This window comes from Gossypium hirsutum, chromosome A08, assembly GCF_007990345.1.
Source record: "Gossypium hirsutum isolate 1008001.06 chromosome A08, Gossypium_hirsutum_v2.1, whole genome shotgun sequence".
Taxonomy (NCBI): domain Eukaryota; kingdom Viridiplantae; phylum Streptophyta; class Magnoliopsida; order Malvales; family Malvaceae; genus Gossypium; species Gossypium hirsutum.
This window is the reverse complement of record NC_053431.1, coordinates 74,488,812-74,496,436: the sequence shown is the minus strand read 5'-3', so window position 1 is coordinate 74,496,436 and position 7,625 is coordinate 74,488,812.

Below are 7,625 nucleotides of genomic sequence, written 5' to 3'. Positions count from 1 at the left end.
TTGAAAGATTTCATGTGACAATTATTTCAGGATTATTTTTTTTCAAGTCTGATAATATAATTTCATTTTTGTACGGATAAAAGAGTAAATAGTCTGAACGAGAAGTGTATATTTATTAGAAAGAGTTGGATATTAGTTAAAATCACTACGAATGATAAGGTTTTCGTCTTGTGAAAGCTGAAAAGTTTATTACATGTTGACAAAGTTTGGATAGATGAGAATATTGGTAATCGAAGCGTCTGAACTAGACTAGTCTACATTGAGTAAAGACTTCCTGACTTTCAGTAATGTACTGTTGTATGAATTGTGATGTGTTTCAAGACAGTGAGGTAATGTGATAGTTTAGAGCATTCGATGTTACATAAAATCGAAGTTGTTAAAGGGGTTAAAGCCGAACATTGGGATGTATTAAAATTATCCTTGTCAGTGTTGATATTGGGATGGAAATGAGAAGGATTATTCTTGAGGCCATATCAGAAATATTTCCATGGCGAAAGGAGGAAAATGTGATGTATCCTATTGTTAAATGTTTGGCGAGATCTATAAATCATATATGTATTGAATGAATTCCTACTCATTAGATTCATGGAATTTCAGGTCTCTTTGATTGTTGGATTTCTTGGAATTCCGGTCTCCATTAAATCAAGTTGAGATCTGGGTTTTATGTCATGATATCATGGGAAACTGAGAAGGGTTGAAAATTTAAAAACAGTTGAGAGTTGAGAATGTAAGCTTTTAGATCATATGAGAAATTAAAGAGATGTATTGGAGGTACAGCCTAAGTGAAAGTTCTTCAGCACCGAATATGAGATTAAAAGTGAAGACCACTTTTCTGGTAATATTTTCGGGGACGAAAATCCCTAAAAGGGGGGGGAGAGTTGTAATATCCTGATTTTGGGCCTAGTCGAAATAGTGGTTTTGTGACCACAAAATTCGAGATATAAATAATTATTTTATGATTATTTTGAGGTCTATGATATGATTGCATGATTGTGTGAAAATTTCATGAAGAAATTTTATGCATAAAGTGCTTAAATTGAAATTAGGGACTAAATCGAATAATTTGTAAAACTTGCATTCTAGAAGTTTCTAGTATGAAATTGTTTTGAAATATTAATTAGGAGGTCTTAAATATAAATTTTACCAATTTCTAAGTCTATGGACAAAAATTGGACATGGATGGAATTTTTGGAAAGTTTAGTAGCAAGGGCATTTTGGTCATTTAGGGGTAAAATGAATTAAAATACAAAATTAAAAGCCAATTTTGCTCATCTTCAACCCCATGCCAGAATATAGCAAGGAGAAACCATGGATAGGGTTTTTCAAGCTTCCAAGCTCGATTGTAAGTCCGTTCTAGCCTCATTTTTAATGATTTTTACGTTTTTGGAGTCCCGGTAGCTCGATTAAGCTTATGCTAGCAATAATTCAACCTAGGGCTCATATTTGGAAAAATACCCATAGGTGAAATTTGTGTATTTTGGTGTTTTATGATAGAATATGTGGTTTTAAATTATGTTAGACAACTTGTGCTACTCGGTTTTAAGCGAAAACTAGCAAAAGGGCTTAATCGGTAAAAATACCTAATAGTCATAAGTACATGTTAGAGTGAGAATTTGATGTTGCCATAGAAGGGAAAAATGATCAGCATGTCATAAAACATAAGAAAATATGTTGAAGTTTAATTTACGAGCTTTGAGGCAAAAGTGTAAATATGCAAAAGTTTAGGGGCTAAACTGTAATCTTTCCAAAATATGATTTTGGGTCAATTTGAATAATGTGAGTCCTAATTAGACGATATTTTAAATGATAGATCAAGGAAAACTAAAATTTGGGCTAAAATGGGGAAAATACCAAGTTGTGGACGAAATGGTAAAAGTAGCCATTTTCGCATACGAGGTAAGTTCATGTGTAAATGTAGTAACATAATTGTCATTTTAAGCAATTTAATGTTGTTTATATGATATGATGCTGATTATTATCATGAAATATTATGCTTTGTGGTTATTGTTGAATAATATGTAATTATGTTAATTACTTGATGAGTATGAACTATCACCGAAGTATCAATTTCGATATTTCATGGAGGATGGCAAAGATGTGTGATCGACGAAAACGCTCGTTTGAACCTTAGGAATGGATTAGGATACAGGTGACATGTCACTAGGATGTTTGGGCATCCGAACTCGTTGAGTTGAGTCCGAGTTCACTTATAGATGCAAATGTCTGAACTCGTTGAGTTGAGTCCGAGTTCGAGAGATGTAACTAGGCATCCGAGCTCGTTGAGTTGAGTCCGAGTTCACTTATGGACGCGAACGCCCGAGCTCGTTGAGTTGAGTCCGAGTTCACTTATGGGCAGGTTACATCGTAGCTTGGCTACATATGTGGCACTTATGTGCAAACTTTCCATGTATCCGAATTATATTCCGATGTGTTCAACGGGTAAAATTCTACTCAAATGGAGGAATACTCGAGATGAAAGGGACGTATTGGTAAGTGTTGTGAAATGAATACTTTTAACAGGTATGTACTTAACCCTCGGGTTGAAAACTCGATATAACAACAATATGGTAAGATGATAAATGAAAATGTGATATGAATGTCACGGTGATGATTATGCAAATGATGTTTTATGTTTGCGCATATAGTTGTGTTACTTGCTATTTTCATGTGAGCTTACTAAGCATTTATGCTTACTCCCTCCTTTTCATTCCTTGTAGTGTTGACAAGCCAGCTCGGAAATCAGAAACGGTCGGAGGCACGCTCACACTCTCCGTATACCATCTTGGCATAATGGCTTGTATATTTTGAGTATGGCATGTATAGCATTATAATCATTTTGTGTATATGGTCTTATGATATGGTTATTGAGTGGTATGGAAATTCTCGATAATGATTAGCCATTGGAATGGCTAATCATGATCATATTTGGTGTTATGTATGCTAAATTGCTAGCTAATCCATGGAAACCATGAAATAGGTAAAATTTACTATAAAATAGATTCAGTCAACAGCAGTGACGTGAGTTTGAAAAATCACTACAAATAGTAGAGATACAATTAGATGATGAATAATACTTGGAATTGAAGAATTATGACTCTATTTTCATATGGATGAGACAAAACAGGTATATGAGTTATATTTTATGAGATGTTTAAATGTTTGTGAAACAGGGCCAGAGCAATTTCTGGATCCCCTGTTATGACTTTGGAAATTCACCATAAATTGTTCAAAGATAATTAGAAGTCATAATTTTTATTTACAGATTCCTTATTGAGTCTAGTTTTATTAGAAGCAAACAGTATAGTCATTGAAACTCTATACAGGGAGATATTTGATTCGTAATACACAGAGGTCAGAGCAGTCAAACTCTGAAACAGGGGAGACTTTAACTAATAAACTGTACTAATTTGCTCGACCAAAAATTCTATAAAATAATTAGTAAATAGATATATGAGTCTAGTTTCAGGGAAATTTTACGGAATTGGATTTCGAGTTTCGTAACTCGAGATATGAATTTTTAAGCGACTATTACGCAGATTGTTAGCTTGACTGAAAATTTTAAAAATAAATTGTTTGAGCTGTTTAAGTAATGAATTAAGTCTATTAACACCTCGTGTTCGACTCCGGCGACGGTCTCGGGTACGGGGCGTTACAGGTAATGCCTCTGAACCTATTCCGTCGATAGTTACAAGTTAGGGGTGTTACATTTAATTGGTATCAGAGCTATGGTTTAGTCAATTCTAGGACTACCATAGAGTTTGTGAGTCTAGCTATACATGCCATATTTATAAACTGCGATAGTGTGATGAATCCTGACATTGAAATGTGGTTTTATATAACAAATGGATCTCGAAAGAGCTATAGCAGACGATGTTGAAAGTGATGCGCCTGCTCCTACGCAAGGGACGGTGCAAGCTGATTCTCAACCGGTTACAAGTAGTCGTGATGGTGAGGCTAAACAAGTCTTCTATCAGATGATGAATGATTGGTTTACCCAATATATTAGAACCAATCCGGCTGTACAGCAACCTCACCCCCGGTTAATTCTCCTCAAACTCTTGCTATGTCACCAGTGAGTCCGATTCAGTTAAGTAGACCACTAGTTGATAAGATTAGAAAATATGGGGCTGAAGAGTTTTGAGCTACAACAAGTGATGATGCTGAAAAAGTCAAGTTTTGGTTAGAGAACACGATAAGAGTGTTTGACGAATTGTCATTAAATCTTGAAGAATGCACAAGATGTGTTGTTTCCCTTTTGAGAGATATGACGTACCATTGGTGGAAGACTTTAACATCTGTGGTTCCGAGTGAATGAGTTACTTGGGATTTCTTCCAAGCTGAATTCTGTAATAAATATATCAGTCAAAGATTCATTGATCAGAAACGCAAAGAGTTTCTCGAGCTTAAATAGGGCCGTATGTCTGTCACAGAATACGAGCGGGAATTTGTATGGCTGAGTCAATACGCTCATGAATGTGTATCTACGGAAGCAATAATGTGCAAAAGATATAAAGATGGTTTGAACGAGGATATTCACTTGTTAGTCAGGATCTTAGAAATCAAGAAATTTGTTGTGCTTGTTGAACGGGCATGTAAAGCTAAAGATCTTGGAAAAGAGAAAAGAAAAGTTGATTTTAAAGCTAGAGAGGTACGAAAGAGATTAATGGGCAAATCATTTCAATCTGGATCAAAGAAGTTTAGAGATTATTGTAGTCGTTCAAAGACTAGTATGGGACATTCGAACAGAGATCGTGCTAGATTGCAATCGAATTTCAAAGCTCCAGCTACGTCTGTTTCCAGTGTTGATAATGCAAAGAATGAAAAGCCTGAGTGTGATCAATGTGGAAGATGAAATTTCAGAGAATGCTGGGGAAAAAGTAATAATTAAGCTTGTTATAGTTGTGGTTCAAGAAATCATTTTCTAAAAGATTGCCTAGATTTAGCTGAAAAAGATAATGTTTAGAATCCGAGGCAGAGTGGTAACGCTTCTCGTGGTAGACCTCTCAGAAATTCAGGAAATTTAAATGGTAGTCAAAGAGGAACAAAAGACATCGCTGTTAGATTTAAGGCTCATGCACCTGCCAGAGCCTATACTATCCGAGCTCGTGAGGAAGCTTCATCACCCGATTTAATTACGGGTACATTTACTCTTTATGATACTTATGTGATTGCTTTGATAGATCCTGGATTAACACATTCGTATATATGCATGAACTTAGTGAACAGTAAGACTTTGCCTGTAGAGTCTACTGAATTTGTATGTAGAGTTTCGAACCCCTTAGGCAAATGTGTTCTGGTTGATAAAGTATGCAAGAATTATCCATTAATGTTTCGAGACACTTATTTTTTGGCTAATTTGATGTTGTTACCTTTTGATGAATTTGATATAATTCTGGGTATGGATTGGTTAACTTTGCATGATGCTGTTGTGAATTGTAAACTGAAAACAATTTATTTGAGATGCAAGAATGATGAAATAGTCAGAATTGAATCTAGTGATTTGAATGGATTGCATGCTGTAATATCTTCGATGAAAGCTTTAAGTATTGTGAGAAAAGGTTGTGAAGCTTATTTTGTATAAGTGATTTATTTGAAAGTGTCAGAAAAGAAAGTTGAATCAATACGTATTGTGTGTGAGTTCCCTAAAGTATTTCCTGAAGAATTTCCGGGATTACCTCCGGTTAGAGAGGTAGAATTTGGTATTGAATTGGTACCTGGTACTACTCCAATTTCAAGAGCTCCGTACAGAATAGCTCTGACCGAGTTAAAAGAAATAAAGTCTCAGTTGCAAGAGTTGACTGATAGAGGATTTGCTAGACCGAGTTTCTCACCTTGGGGCACTCCGGTTTTATTTGTGAAAAAGAAAGATGGTACGATGAGAATGTGTATCGATTATCGTTAGTTGAATAAAGTGACTATCAAGAATAAATATCCTCTACCCCAATTTGATGATTTTTTTGATCAGTTGAAAGGAGCTTCTGTGTTTTCGAAAATAGATTTGAGATCAAGCTATTATTAGTTGCGAGTGAAAGACTCAGATATTCTGAAAACTGCTTTCAGAACAAGGTACGACCACTATGAATTCTTAGTTATGTCTTTTGCATTAACTAATGCACCTGCTATCTTTATAGATTAAATGAATAGAATTTTTAGACTATATGTAGATCAATTTGTTGTCGTATTTATTGATGACATATTGATTTATTCCTGTGATGAATCCGAACATGCCGAGCATTTGAGATTAATGCTACAGATTTTATGAGATAAGCAGTTGTATGCAAAATTTAGTAAATGTGAGTTCTAGTTACGAGAAGTTGGTTTCCTGGGTCATATTGTATTGGCATCTGGTATCTGAGTTGATCCGAGCAAAATTTTAGCTATTCTAGATTGGAAACCTCCGAGAAATATCTCTGAAGTCTATAGTTTTCTGGGACTTTCTGGTTATTATAGAAGATTCGTGAAAGGTTTTTTGATGATTGTGACTCCATTGACAAAACTGCTACAAAAAAGATGTCAAGTTTGAGTGGTTCAAAAAGTGTCAGAACAGCTTCGATCAGTTGAAAACCTTGTTGACTGAAGCTCTGGTATTAGTACAACCTGAATCAGGTAAAGAATTTGTGGTCTACAACAATGCTTCATTGATTGGTTTGGGATGTGTTTTGATGCAAGAAGGCAAAGTCATTGCTTATGCTTCGAGTCAGTTGAAGCCGCACAAAAAGAACTATCTGACGCACAATCTTGAATTAGTTGTGATTGTGTTTACTCTAAAGATTTGGTGCAATTACTTGTTTGGTAGAAGTGTCACGTATACTCTGATCATAAGAGTTTGAAGTATTTGATGACTCAGAAAGATCTGAATCTGCGACAGAGAAGATGGTTAGAACTCCTAAAAGATTATGAACTTGTGATTGATTATCATTCGGGAAAAGCAAATGTTGTTGCTGATGCCTTGAGTCAAAAATTGTTGTTTGCTTTGCGTGCGATGAATACTCGTTTGGTTTTATCAGATGATGGTTAAGTTTTAGTTGAATTAAAAGCAATACCTTTGTTCTTACAGCAGATTATCGAAGCTTAGAAGTTTGATAATGAAATTTTAGCTAAACGACCTCAGTGCGATGTAGAGTCTGATTCAGAATTTAGAGTAGATGAAGATGATTGTTTGAGATTTTGTGATTGAATTTGTGTTCTGAGAAATCCAAAATTAATTCAAATGATTCTGAGTGAAGCACACAGTAGTCGTATATCTGTGCATCCGAGTAGTACAAAAATGTATAATGATCAGAAATAGCATTATTGGTGGTTCGAAATGAGAAGAGATATCTCTAAATTTATTTCTAAATGTTTAATCTGTAAGCAAGTTAAAGCGGAACATCAGGTGCCATGGGGTATGTTACAACTGATTATGGTTCCAAAGTGGAAATAGGATTGAGTGACCATGGACTTTGTTTCGGGTTTGCCCCTATCTCTGAAAAAGAAAGATGCAATCTGGGTTGTAGTTGATCGATTAACGAAATTAGCTCATTTTATTCTGATTTGATCTAATTACTCGCTTGATAAATGAGCTGAGTTATGTATTTCTGATATTGTAAGATTGCATGGTGTGCCATTGTTTATAGTGTTAGATA